We start from the raw sequence: 12,355 nt of genomic DNA, 5'->3' as shown, positions 1-12,355 counted from the left end.
TAATTAACAACAAAACTCCAGAAATCAATGAAATAGAATATAAATGAACCATAGGAAAACTTAACAAGCCAAAAGTTACTCTTCATAAATGGCCAAAGTCTTTTTGTTTAATCAATTATGTGAGAGCCCCTAGCAAGACTTAAACTAGAAAAAAGAGAAGAGGCACAAGTTACATCAGGAATGGAAAAGAGGATATCACTTCAGATCTTACAGTCATTTAGACAAGCAAAAATATATTATTATGAATAACTTTATGCCAATATATTTCAAATTTTAGATTAAATGGGATGAATTTCTCATAAAACGCTAAACTGACATAGAGGAGAATTCTATTAAAGGTACTGAATTCCAGACAAAGAGACAAATGAAACAAATTAAAATCCTTTCCCAAAAGAAAACTCCAGGCCCAGACAGCTTTACCAGAGAATTATTTAAAACTTTTAAAGAAGAATTAAAATTAATTTTACACAAATCCTGCCACAGAATAGAGAAATAAAATACTTCTCAACTTATTTTACAAAGCCAGCATAATCCTGATAGCAAACGAAGAAAGGAAAATTTCAAGTTAATTTCTCTCATGAAAATAGACATGAAGATACTAAAAAAAATTAGCAAAATGATTCTAATAATATATGGAAAAGATAATAAATCATGACCAACTTGAATCTATTCCAGGAATTCAAGTTAGGTTTAATATATGAAAATCAACCTTTATATAATAAAAGTGTAAAAATCATATCATTCCAGTAGAAGCAGAAAAATATTTCATAAAATTCAACACTCATAGCAAGCTTTGACTAACAGGAAATGTTCTTAATCTGATAGAGGGATATCCACTAAAACTCAGTAATACACATTTTACTTAATAATTAAATAGTGAACAGTTTCCCCCTAAAATTGGCGATGAGTGATGGATGGTCACTCTTACAACTTATGTTCAACATTATAGTGGAGGCCTTATTTTTTTGCCATATGGCAAGATAAAGAATAAAAATAATAAAGATTGGAAAAGAATAATTAAAATAGTGTTATTTACATATGTCATATTTTTGTACACATAAAAATAAAAAAATGCAAAATAATATTTAGATTGACTATTACTTTAATAATTTAGTGACATTGAAAAATCAAGTATACTTCTATATTCTAGCGACAACCATTTCAAAAATGGAAATTAAGTGATATAATTTGCAATAATATTAGAAATCTTGATAACTAGAAATAAATGTAACAAAGGCTGTACCTCTATGAGAAAACTATAAAATACTATTTGGAGAAAGTAAATAAATCCAAAATAAATGAATAAATATATCATGATTAAGAATTGGAAGACCTGATATTGTTAAAATATCACTTCTTTTCAACTAGACTTATAGATTCAATGCAATCCCACTCAAGTCTCAGCAGGCTATTTGTGGAAATGTATAAGCAAAGGGCCAAGCATAGCTAATCAAATATTAAAGAAGGACATGGTAGAAAGACCTAGGCTACTAGATATCAAGATTTATTATAAATAAAAGAAATTAAAAGTGTAGCATTGTTTCAGTGATGGACAAAGAGATAAGTGAAACAGAATGAAGAGTCTAGAAACAGACACAGGTAAATGGTGACTTGAGTTGTCACAAACATGTACTATATTGCAGTAGGAAAACGAAAATTTTCTAATAAATGGTGCAGGGTTGTTTGGATATTCAGGTAGGAAAAGATAGATTTTGACCCCATTTCACTACATTGCCTCATACACAATAATCAATTCTAGATGGATCATAGATCATGTAAAAGGTAAAAATAACGAGGATTGTGGAAGATAACATAGAAGAAAATCTTTATACCCTTAGGACAAAGATTTCCCAGAGGACACACTGAGAAAAGCACTAACAGTAAAGAACAGTAGAGAAAATGATTGATGAATTGGTCTTCATTGAAACTAAGAACTTCAACTAAGAACTTCAGCGTACCAAAGAGACCTTTATGAGTAAAAAGAGAAGCCATAGACTGAGATATCTGCAGTTACTCATATGCAGTAAAGAATTTGTATCAGGAACTCTTGTAAATCAATAAGCAAAAGGCAGAAATGCAACTAAAAAAAAATGGGTAAAATTTTAAACAGCTATTTGACAAATGATAATATCCAAATGGCCAATAAACTCATGAAAGAGTATCCATTATCATTTGTAATGAGGGAAATGCAATATAAAATCACAATGAAACATTTCACAGCTCCCTTACAACAACAAAAACCACTCAAAATATTCACCTAAAACGGAGCCAATAGAACTCATAGATTGCTTATAAACTCTTACAAATTGTGTGCAAATTGATAAAAGAAGCCGTTAACTAAATTGGAGCAGGGAATGGCTGTAGGTGGAGCGCTCATGCCCTATCATACATCCTCAATTACACCAACCAGGAAGAGAGGACCAGGCATCTTCAACAGGAAATAAAACTACTTTACTGCTGAAGGAAGATTTCTCTCCCCACTGGCAACAGACGAGCCAATGAGAAACTCTGCAGCTCAGCCAATGGGAAGCCGTTGCCACCTTGAATTGTTACTTTTCCCGAGTGGACTTTTGTTTAGAACAGCCCTCCCTCCATCCTTATTTTCTTACAAAGGCAGCTCCACTTCTTTCTTTGTTTCACCTATGGTTTGCCATGGGATTTGCCTACGGTTTGCTGTAGCATGCACATCCCAAATTGTGATTCTTTCGGCTATTCCCAAATAAACTCATTTTGAGATAAAATAACAGGCAAATTTTCTTTTAAGTTGACAGTGTAAATTGGCTCAATTACTTTAGTGCACTGTTTGGCAATATCTACTAAAACTAAATATAAAATTGCATATCTAATCATATAAGCAAGAGAAAGGAGTATATAGGTATTTCAAAAGTCATGTACAAGAATTCGATAGCAGCATTATTTGTAATACTGAAAACTGGAGAAAAGCCAAATTATCCATAAATAAATTACAGTAAATTCACACAATGGAATACTATAGAGCAAATAAAAAGAATGTACTACAATGACACGGAACAACATGGATGAATCTTGCAGATGAAATGTTGACAGGGGCCGGCCCGTGGCCAAGCGGATAAGTCCCAGCGCTCCGCTGCAGTGGCCCAGGGTTTCGCTGGTTTGGATTTTGGGCTTGGACATGGCACTGCTCGTCAGAGAACGTTGAGGCGGCATCCCACATGACACAACTAGAAAGATGTGCAACTAAGATATACAACTATGTACCAGGGGGATTTGAGGAGATAAAGCAGAAAAAAAAAAAAAGATCGGCAACAGTTGTTAGCTCAGGTGCCAATCTTAAAAAAAAAAACAAAAAAGAAATGTTGAGAGAAGGATGCCAGACACAAAAGAATGCATAAAGAAGGTGTGATTCCATTTATAAAAAGTTCCAAACCAGTCCAAACAGAATGCAAACTTTTCCATCCTGATAGAAGCTGAGGTTTGCTGGCTGGAAGGAGGCATGAGCGAGGTTTCTGTGATGTTAGAAATGTTCTTTTTCTTGGTTTGGGTGGTGGTTATGACTCCAGATCAAATGTGAGTCCCATTCTTGGCAAGTTAATTCAAACCACACCAGAAGTAGTTGTCACATAAAGCAGAAAGTTTTATTTGTGGCATGCAGCAAAGAAAATGAAGACCATGGGAATAATTACACAAAGCTATGGCCCCTGGAGCATGAGGAGTGGGTGCCTTTTATTTGGGGTATAGAATGAATATGCAAGAAGGAAGTTTTGTCATTCTATGTAGAGGCAGGCATAGGCTGGCACATGCACATTTTAGATACATGCCTCCACATACATCACATGTTCCAAGAGTGGCTGTTTGCCCCTCCCAGAGAAGGAGAACTTAGGATGTTAATGAGGGCATATTACTTTAGCACAATTTTCGGTCCGTCTGTGCAGTGTTCATTCTGCAGTTGTGGTCTGGACTCGTCTGAGCCACTTTGAGTTGGTGGGTGACTGTTCATCTCCCTGAAAAACAACTTTGAGGAACTATTAAATACTGATGGCATTTGTCAAGCAGATAGTCAAGCTTCTAAGCAACATGCAACTCTTTAAGCCTAAGTAAATCTAACAACTTAGGGCAGGTAGCTGGTGACAGTTACATGAGTATTTTTATTTATTTTTTTAATAAAAAATAATCAAGTGGTATACTTCAGAGGTCAGTAAAATATTTACGATAAATTGATAGCCATATGTAAACAGTATTTTGGTTGGAGATTGTGAGCAATTTCTTCTCTCCTTTTTACTTTTCTGTATTTTCCAAATTGTGCATAATGAGTATTTAGTCATTTGTAATGTTAAAGGGAGGCTGAAACTATGGAAAAAAACATGAACAGATTAAACCCGCTAGCTTATCAAGTCCTAGTAAATTTAGGGTTATGCAAAATAAGGTATAGAACAGCATGGTTCACCTTGTGAACTGGCATGGTTAGAATTAGGCAGCGAGAATCCCAAGGTTGAGAACTCTGGTGTCCAATTTTACCTCTATAGGAGGCAGTTGAATGGCTTCTTGCAAGTCATCTCACCACCATCAGTCTCGGAAAGGTGGAGAGAATATTAGAGCCACGACTTTACTATTTTATTGTAAGGGCAAAAGGAGATAAGGATAAACACTTTTTAAATAAAGTTAAAATTTTCATGGAAGAATAGTAAAAATTTTGCCCATGTGGCTTTCATACCAGTGTGGCAATGCAAAGTGAAATCAATCGTCTGGTGATTGTATTTCCTTGGATCGCCTTTGTGCTAATTGCATGGGAGCTCCTCGGTTTTCCTGATGTTCAAAACAAATTTGAACCCCATTGCTCCTATATTGTAAAAGAGAGTTTTCTCCAAAAGACTTGGCACTTTTGTTCCAAACACAGAGCTTGCTAAGAGGCTATATTTTAAAAAATCTGGAGATGTTATGTACTGCTGGAGCCTAAGAGCTAAAGGGTAGGATAAGGGATCTGTTATCTAAAGACCCTGCATTTCACCCCCTCCGGCGTCGCTTGGCAGGACTCTGGGACTCATCAGGGCGCTTCAGCCTTCCAGTTGCTGGATGAAACTGATGAGAATAATACATTTGGGAAGCAAGCTCAAATTCAATGGTGGGTAATTCAGTTATGTTTATAGAAAAGATGAGGGAGGGCCAGAGGAGCAACAATAATGAATACACACCAAGAACAAAAGGTTATCCTATACCACAAAAGTAAAATGAATACATGCTCTTGTTTAAATAGCAACAAGCGAAGAAGGCAGATCTGAGTCCGGTGCTGATCTCCTCTGGTTCACCCCCATTCTTCTGGAAGAATGCCCTAGTTAAATGGTTGGGTGAAGAGAAGTTCAGGGAAATGTCAGAAGTGGGCATTATTTCTGGTGTTTCAAAGAGTTTCGTGAAGTTTGGCAAGTTATTTAACCTCTTTAAAGTCTTTATTAACATTTCCTCCAACTTATTATTTTGAAAAAATTCAAACTATCCAAAACTTGAAAGAACAGTACAATGATTACCTGTATCCCTTTGACCTAAATTCACCACTTGTTAACATTTTGCCGCATTTGTTTCTCTCTCTCTCTTTATATATATACACACACATATATGTATATATGTATACCTATTCATGTATTTATATATTTGTTCTAATTGGCTGAACCATTTCCAAATAGGTTGTAGATATCATGATACTTCATCTTTGGTAATTTATCATGTGTCTTCTAAGAACAAAGACATTTTCTTACATAACTGTAATATCATTATGACCCCTAAGAAATTTAATATTGATTCAGTAATATTATCTGACCTAGAGTCCATATTCAACTTTCCCAAATGTCCTTCAAATTTCATTTATAACTGTTTTCTCTCCCAGCCCAGGACCCATTAAGTGTCAGGTTATGTGCCTTTAGTATCCTTTAATCCAGAAAATTCACCCCACTTTTTTTGTCTTTCAAAACATTGATGTGCTAGAAGAATCCAAACCTGTTATTTTGTAGAATAGGCCATAATCTAAATTTGTCTTATTATTTCTTCAGGATCAGCTGTAGTACTGCTAAGTTTGATTGCTTGGTTAAGGTGGTGTGTACCAGGTCTTTCCATTGTAAAGATGCTTTTCTCTTTGTAATCAGTAACATGTGGGTGATACTTAGAGATCTCGTGTATTTCCTGTTCCCTAACAGTTTCCACCCAGTGGTTTTAGAATCCAGTGGTAACCGTACCTGAATCAATTATTTCATTGGTGATTGCAAAGTAGTAATTTTCTAAATCAGTCATCCTTCTACATTTATTGCTAGGCATTTTTCTGTAAGAAGAGCTTCCTTTCTCATTAATTTTAGTGTCATTATGTACACAGGGATTTTTTCCTATTCAGTCTGTTACTATGCTACTGTCATTATTATTTTTTGATGTCCAAATTTGATTATGGGAACCCTTTGAACAGCTCCTGCATGCTCTGTCACATTCCCATTAATCTTTGAATATTTCTTTACTTTGTGGCCCAAGGAGGTTCAAGCTCACTTTGAACTTTCTCTGCCACAAATCTAGAAATGGCCTAGGAATCCTGGTTCTTTTTAATGGAAAATAATAGTTAGGGGGCCTGCCTGGTGGCAGAGGGGTTAAATTTTTGTGCTCCTCTTGGGCGGCCCTGGGTTCGCAGGTTTGGATCCTGGGCGCAGACGTAGCACCACTTGTCAAGCCACGCTGTAGAGGCATCTGACATAAACTAGAGGAAGATTGCCACAGTTGTTAGCTCAGGGCCAATCTTCCTCACACACACACAAAACAATAATAATATTTAGAAACCAAAATCTGGGACATTACACATATGCCTACACACAGACCACTATATAATCATGAGTTTATACTGATACCTTCAGTTCAAATCCAATGTTGCAGGATTGTTCCTGATTTTCCCCCATTCCACATTTACATATTCTTCTCCTATAGTGAGAACACTATTTTTCAAAAATAGGAATGCACTTATTCATATGCTATATTCTATAGAAGACTCAAAATAGCTTCAGAATTATTTACACCAAATACCACATCACAACTAACATGCTAAGTTAGGTGTATGATAACTCTGCAACTCTTCTTGTCTTTTGCATCATTGTGAGAGAACAGTCAACATGTTTTATTTAAAAGTTACTCAAATCAATTCATTGTTTCCTCTGTTTTTTATCTGTTTACTGTATGGTTAGGTTCATTTGTTTCTGTTTGCATTCATTTCTACGTTTTTTTTTTTTTTTTTTTTTGGTGAGGAAGATTTACCCTGAGCTAACATCTGTTGCCAATTTTCCTCTTTTTGCTTGAGGAAGATTGTCCCTGAACTAACATTTGTGCCAATCTTCTTCCATTTTGTCTGTGAGATGCTGCCACAGCATGATTTGATGAGCTGCATGTAGGTCTGCACGTAGGATCCAAACCTGAGAACTCCAGGCTGCCAAACTGAAATGCATGAAATTAACCACTATGCCACCAGGTTGGCCCCCAATTTTAGATTTTTAAAAAGTCTTGAAACAATATTTACAAGTTTCAAAGGTCAAAAGTATATGAAAAAGGTATATTAAATCTCTTTTCTCCCCTGTTAGCATCTTAGATATAAGTATTCCATTAGTTTCAGCTTTATCTTCTCTATGTTCGTTTTGTGATAATAAATACATATACACGTATATATATGCATTAAGAAGTACATGTAAGCATGTATATGTGTGGGTATGTATGTATGTATGTATGTATTTATGTATCTATCTTCTTATTTCATCTTCTGTCTTACACAAAAGTGACATAACTTGCCTTTTGTTACTTACCAACATATTCTGGAAGTCATTCTGTAAGAGTTCATAAAAATCTTCATGGAAATATTTTTATGGAACCTTTGCCCTCCACTGTGTGAATTTACAATAATGTATTCAACAAGTCTCCTATGGTTGGGCATTAAGGTTTTTACCATTATTTTTTCTATTAAATGTCATGCCATAATACAATAATGAATGAACTTGCTCATACATCATCTCCCGTTTGTGGAGTGAAATTTGAAGGTAAATTTCTAGAAGTGGGATTGCTGAATCAAAGGGTACATACATTTATAGTTTTGTTAGATATTGGCATAGCCTCCTACAGCAGGGCAATTTGCACTGTCACCAGCAGTGAATGAAATTGTCTCACTAGAGTGTCATTTAGATAACCGCCGACAAACTTTTGAATTGATTTGTTGCTGATCTGATAGGTAAGAAATGATATCTCGGCGTAGTTTTAATTTACATTCTCCTATTATGAGTGAAGTTAAACTATCTTTCATATGTTTAATAGCTATTTGAATATCTTTTTCTATGGACTATCTGTTCATGTCCCTTGCCCATTTTTACATCAGGATTTTAGTCTTTGTCTTCATTTTTAACTCTTTATATTTTGAAGAGATTAACCCATTGTGTGTGATGTATGCTACAAATATTTTCTCCCAATTTTTCATTTGTCTTCTGACTTTGATTAAGACATTTTGTTGTTTGCAATACTAAAGTTTTTGGTTTTAAATTTTAGGTATTTAAATTTATACGTCGTTTTTTTAATCACTTTTAATTTTTGAGTCATAATTAGAAAGCCTTTCCTCATGCTGAGTTCATAAAAGAATTTATCCATATTTTCTTTTAGGAGGCATATAGTTTCAGATTTTCACATTTAGATCCATGATCTTTTTAGAACTTATTTCAGTGTTTCCTGGGTGGTATGGAATCAATTTTTGCTTTCTCCAAGTGGCTATCATTTGTTACAAGAACTTTTATTTAAAAAGTTCACTGATTTAATGTACCCCTTTTATAATATGCTAAATTTCCATTTTTACTTGAATTAATTTTGAGCTTTCTATTCTTTTTTACTAATAGACTTTATTTTTAGAACAGTTTTAGATTTACATAAAAATTGAGCAGATTTCTCATATGCCCCCTCCCCTGACTTGCACAGTGCTTCCCCTTCTTAACATCTCATATTAGTACATTACTTTTGTTATAATTCACGGAAAAATATTGCTATGTAATTATTAACTAAAGTCCATAGTTTCTTCAGACTCTTTTTAGTTTTTACCTAAGACTTTTTACTGTTCCACGATCCCATCCAAGATGCCACATAACGTTTAGTTGTCATGTTTCTTTTGACTCTTTTTGGCTGTGACAGTTTCTCAGACTTTCCCAGTGTCTGATGACCAGTTTGAGGAGCACTGGTCAGGTATTTTGTAGGATACTCTTCTATTGGAATTTGTCTAATTTTTTTCTTGTGATTAGATTGGGGTTATGGGTTTGGGGGAGGAATATCACAGAGGTAGAGTGCCGTTGTCATCACGTCACTTCAAGGATGCGTATTATCAACATTATTTATGACTATTAATGTTTACTTTGATCACCTGGCTGCAGTAGTGCGTGTCAGATTCCTTCACTGTAAAGTCACTTTCTCCTCTTCCCCCCATTCTGTCCTCTTTGGAAGGAAGTCATTATGCACAGCCCACACTTAAGGAGGGAGGAGTTATTTGCTCCTTTATCTGGAGTGGAATATCTACACAATTTATTTGGAATTCTTCTGCACAGGAGATTTGTCTGTTCTCTGCAAATTATTTGTTTATCAATAATTCGTTTATATCAGTATGGAGCTGTGGATATTTATTTTATAACTTGGGCTACAATCCTAACTACTTTATATATTTTGTTGCTCAAATTGTTTCAGCTTTGGCCATTGGGGGCTCTTTCAGTTGGATCCTGTGTTCCTTTGACATATAGTTAGTCATTTTTTCCACCTGGTTCCTTTTACTGGAGAATGGGAATAGAAACCAAGGTCTGGGCACCAGGTTTCTATTCTTTTTCCATTGGTATTTTCTGTTCATGTGCCAGTATCACATTTTATTATAGATGCCTAGTAGTAATGTGTTTTAATGCCTGTTAGTCCTACTTGCCCCTGCCCCATCGTAGCACTTCTTTTTCATTTCTTTCCAGCTCTTCTTCATGTCCTTCACATTTGTTTCTCATTTGAAATTGAGAATCAATTTGTGTAGCTCTTGGGCATATACATAAGAGCGTGATTGCTGGGTCATAGACTAAACCTGAGTTTAGGTTTAGTAGATGCTATCAAATACTCTCAAAAGTGATTGCACAAACTTACATTCCAGTTAGCAATCTATGAGAAATCCAGTTGCTCCACAATCATACCAACACTTGATATTGTCAGTCTTTTTTTTTTTAAGATTTTATTTTTTTCCTTTTTCTCCCCAAAGCCCCCTGGTACATAGTTGTATATTCTTAGTTGTGGGTCCTTCTAGTTGTGGCATGTGGGATGCCGCCTCAGCGTGGCTCGATGAGCGGTGCCATGTCCGCGCCCAGGATTCGAACTGACGAAACACTGGGCCGCCTGCAGCGGAGCGCGCGAACTTAACCACTTGGCCACGGGGCAAGCCCCTGTCAGTCTTTTTAATATTTAGCCATTTTTTATGGGTGTAAATGGCATTCCTTTGTGATTTTAATTTGTACTTCCTTTATGACTAATGAAGTTGAACATATATGCTTATTGGCGATTCAGATATTTTCTTTTGTGAAGCACATGTTCAAGTCTTTTGCTCATTTAAATTGGGTTGTCTCTTCTTTTTTATCTGTAGAAATTCTTTATAAATTTTGGTTGATTCCTTTGTCACATGTATGTAATATGCTTATCTCCTCTCAGTCTGTGGCTTATTTATTCAGTTTCTTAATGATGATTTTTAATAAACAAAAGTTTCTGATTTTAAGCAAGTTTAATTTATCAATTTTTAATGGTTGGTTCTTTTCAGTGTTATTTAAGATATCTCTGGTTACTGTAGGGGCATAATTTTTATTCAAGAATTTTGCAAGTCTGTATCTATCTCCAATTAATTTTTGCATATGGCATTAGTAGAAGGTCAAGATTCATATTTTCCATATGGGTGCCCAATTACTCCTTCACCATTTATTAAAAAGGTCACCCTTTCTCCATTGTGTTGCAGCAACACTTTTGAGTTAAGTGACTGTATATGTATGGGCTGTATAGTCCTGGACTCTATATTCTGTACCATTAATTCATTTGTCTGTACTTGCACCAATATAATACTATCTTAACTACTGTTGTTTTATAGTAAGTCTGGAAGTCTGATAGTGTAAATGTTACAAATGTGTTCAATTTCCATAGAAAAGCCTCCTGATACTTTAAGATTATATGCATTCATAGATCAATTTGGGGAATAGTGACTTCTGTGCAATATTGAGTCTTCCAGGGGCCCGCCCGGTGGCACAGTGGTTAAGTGCACACATTCCGCTTCGGCGGCCCGGGGTTCTCCAGTTCAGATCCTGCATGCAGACATGGCACTGCTTGTCAAGCCATGCTGTGCTAGGTGTCCCACATATAAAGTAGAGGAAGATGGGCATGGATGTTAGCTCAGGGCCAGTCTTCCTCAGTGAAAAGAGGAAGACTGGTAGCAGTTAGCTCAGGGCTAATCTTCCTCAAAAAAAAAAAAATATATATATATATATGTATACATATATTGAGTCTTCCAATGCATGATACAGACTTTCTTTTCATTTACTTAGGTGTCTGAAATTTCTGTCAGTGATATTCTTTAGTTTTTACTGTAGAAGTCACGTACATTTTTGTTTAATTTACTCCGAGGTAAGATAAATAGATATAGGTATGTAGAATATATAGATATATACCACATATGATAAATATGCATATACAGTTCTACTAAATGACATTTAAAATTTATTTTCTAATTGTTTCTTGCTAATATAGAAAAATGCAGTTGATTTTGTATATTGACATTGTATCCAGTGGCCTTATTAAATTAATCCTTATTAATTCTGACTGCTTATTTGTAGATCTTAGGGATTTTATATGTACACAACTATGTCCTTTGGAAATAAGAAGTTTTCCTTTCTAATCTTTATGCTACCTCAGGGAATAGCATGTGATGGTAGCTGTAGATTTCTTTGTAAGGCTTGTTCTGAGAAGGTAGCAGTATATGATGAACTAGTGATGGATTTGTGGCACACCTACTGATAAGAGTTAGTTGATTAGGTTTCTGCTCTTACTGAATTACAGTCAATATGTTTTTCTTGCTTTTGCTGCTTAACAATTAACTTCATCACCATAGCTAATAGACTAATTTATCTCTACAAATTTGCCATTGTAGCATAAACTGCACTCAACTTCACCAACATGAGATCAATTCTTTTGCCTATTGACCCAATCTGAGCCTAGCTATGTTCTTATTGTGCAATTTCCACAAGCAGTGGGGCCAGGGTATTGAATGCAGTGGTAGACAATTGGCGAAACAGTCACAGCAAGGCAACTAAGAGAGGCATACTCTCTTTTATCTCTCACTGAT

At 35.3% G+C, this 12,355-nt stretch overlaps 1 protein-coding gene across 1 annotated transcript in view; it reads left to right on the top strand.

The window, feature by feature from the left end:
• Positions 1-12,355, top strand: part of PXDNL (peroxidasin like) — a 443,189-nt gene that overhangs the window by 181,323 nt on the left and 249,511 nt on the right.

This window comes from Equus quagga, chromosome 16, assembly GCF_021613505.1.
Source record: "Equus quagga isolate Etosha38 chromosome 16, UCLA_HA_Equagga_1.0, whole genome shotgun sequence".
NCBI lineage: Eukaryota > Metazoa > Chordata > Mammalia > Perissodactyla > Equidae > Equus > Equus quagga.
The sequence above is the reverse complement of the archived record's forward strand: the minus strand, read 5'-3'. Positions and strand labels throughout refer to the sequence as shown.